This window comes from Artemia franciscana, chromosome 3 (assembly GCF_032884065.1).
Source record: "Artemia franciscana chromosome 3, ASM3288406v1, whole genome shotgun sequence".
NCBI classification, from domain to species: domain Eukaryota; kingdom Metazoa; phylum Arthropoda; class Branchiopoda; order Anostraca; family Artemiidae; genus Artemia; species Artemia franciscana.
The window spans coordinates 44,594,238-44,596,241 of record NC_088865.1 but is presented as its reverse complement, the minus strand read 5'-3'; the positions used below and the strand labels follow the sequence as shown (position 1 = coordinate 44,596,241).

General features: G+C 39.2%; 1 non-coding gene across 1 annotated transcript; it reads left to right on the top strand.

The window, feature by feature from the left end:
- The first annotated feature begins 1,273 nt into the window (after nucleotides 1–1,273).
- On the top strand, nucleotides 1,274–1,346 carry Trnak-uuu (transfer RNA lysine (anticodon UUU)). Its single transcript has one exon. It is a non-coding gene; the product is annotated as a tRNA-Lys (tRNA).
- Nucleotides 1,347–2,004: the final 658 nt, after the last annotated feature.

The window sequence follows — 2,004 nt, the reverse complement described above, 5'->3', positions numbered from 1 at the left end:
TCGTAAATTACGTATATTTTTTACTAATGAAAGCGTTCGTTAAAAATTAAAAGATCTAGTTGCCTTTTTAGGTAATCAAAAATTAGAGGGCAACTAGGCCTCTTCCCCCGCTCCTTTTTTCTAAAAATATTCCGATTGAAAATATGAGAAAGCCATGTAGCCAAAAACAATTAATATGCAAATTTTGTGTTAATTATTTATGTGCGGAGAGCCAAAATCAAAACATACATTGATTCAAAAATTTTCAGAAATTAAATAAATTTTACTGTTTAAAAATTAGAGATAGGAGAAAGAGTCAAACTTTAGCGTAAAGAGCAGGGCGTTGAGGAGGAAGAGCTCCTTTCATAATCGGAGTAATTTCTGTTCGTTTTTACTTTTAATGTCGGCCCTTACTTTCAGTTAAAAAACTTGTTTTTTTTATTTAATCTTGTTCTTAAAGTTCTATTTTTTATTGTTCCATAGATAGTGGAAGTCAAAACGAGTCTATTTGAATGCGAGTTAATTTGAGCTAGTTTTGTAGATATATCTTGCTTAATGTGCGAAGCAAAAATTTTTGGTCGTTATAAGTTTCAACTTCGCTCCCTACTTCCATTTTTGTTTAATTAATGACATGGTAAAGAACCAGCTGAGTTATCAGTTGATTAAACCTGTAATGCCTTATAATCCACTGCTACAGTTAAGCTTAACCACTTTCTTCCAATCAAGGAGGCACACTCGTGCCTCTTTAAAGAGGTGAACCACGACAATGTTAAGCGATCTTCGGTTCCAGTGGTTGCAGAGGGATGGGAAGGGATGCATTTCTCAGCCCGAAATTTCATCCCCCTCCGACTTTTCCTTCATGGGGAAAATCTGGCCGAAAGTTTCGACCCCCCAACCCCACCCCCCCCCCTTTAACGTTGTCCGATCGGGCTAAAATTCACAAGTTAAGGTCCCCTAGGGCCCAGGAGCTTATCCGCGAGATTTCAGCTCGATCTGATAACTCCTTCCCTGTTTTCCAGAAACCACGCATAGCCACATAATGTTCATGTTCTTTTTTTTCGCCACGCCTACAGGTCACAGCCAACATAGGATCTGGGTGTACGAAAACTCATTCGACGCGGACGGAATTCTCCGAGTAATTTTCCTGGAAAGTTTCGTCGGAAAATCTTAACCCCCCGATTTTCTAGCTTAGAAAAACCTATTTCCCTATAAGAGCCCATGTTAATTTTTGAAATTCTTAAAAGTTATTTAAAAGTTATATTTATACACATGCAGGTATTTCGACTTCAAACATGCCCGGTTAGCTCAGTCGGTAGAGCGTGGGACTTTTAATCCTAAGGTCAAGGGTTCAAGTCCCTTATCGGGCGGTTTTTTTCACAAAAAATATGAAAAAAACTTCGTTTTCTTAAAGAGTTAAAGAGGCTGCGTCCCAAAGTCGAACCTTAAAACGTACAGGAATTAGGAGAGGCAGTCCTAATTCCTGTACGAGGAGTACAGGAATTATTATATTACATCCACCATGGATTGTAGAAAAACGTACAGAAATAATATGAAAAAACTTCGTTTTCTTAAAGAGTTAACGAGGCTGCGTCCCAAAGTCGAACCTTAAAACGTACAGGAATTAGGAGAGGCAGTTGGGGGGCTGCCGCCCCCCAAACCCCCCACTTTTAAAGACTCTTTTGTACAGGTTTTTTGTTGTGAGGGGCTGCCGCTTCCCTAACCCCCCGCTCTTGGCTTCGGAAAGGCCTTCTTTTAATTAACAAAACAAAAAACCTGTAGAAAAGAGTCTTTAAAAGCGGGGGGTTTGGGGGGCGGTAGCCCCCCAACTGCCTCTCCTAATTCCTGTACGTTTTAAGGTTCGACTTTGGGACGCAGCCTCTTTAACTCTTTAAGAAAACGAAGTTTTTTTCATATTATTTTTGTTCAAGAATCAGCCTATATTAAGAAATAACCTCTAAGCATTCCTAAGCATTTAATTTTTTAAGGCTTTCTTGCTTAGCAAAGGTTAGTTTGGGACTTTCTAGA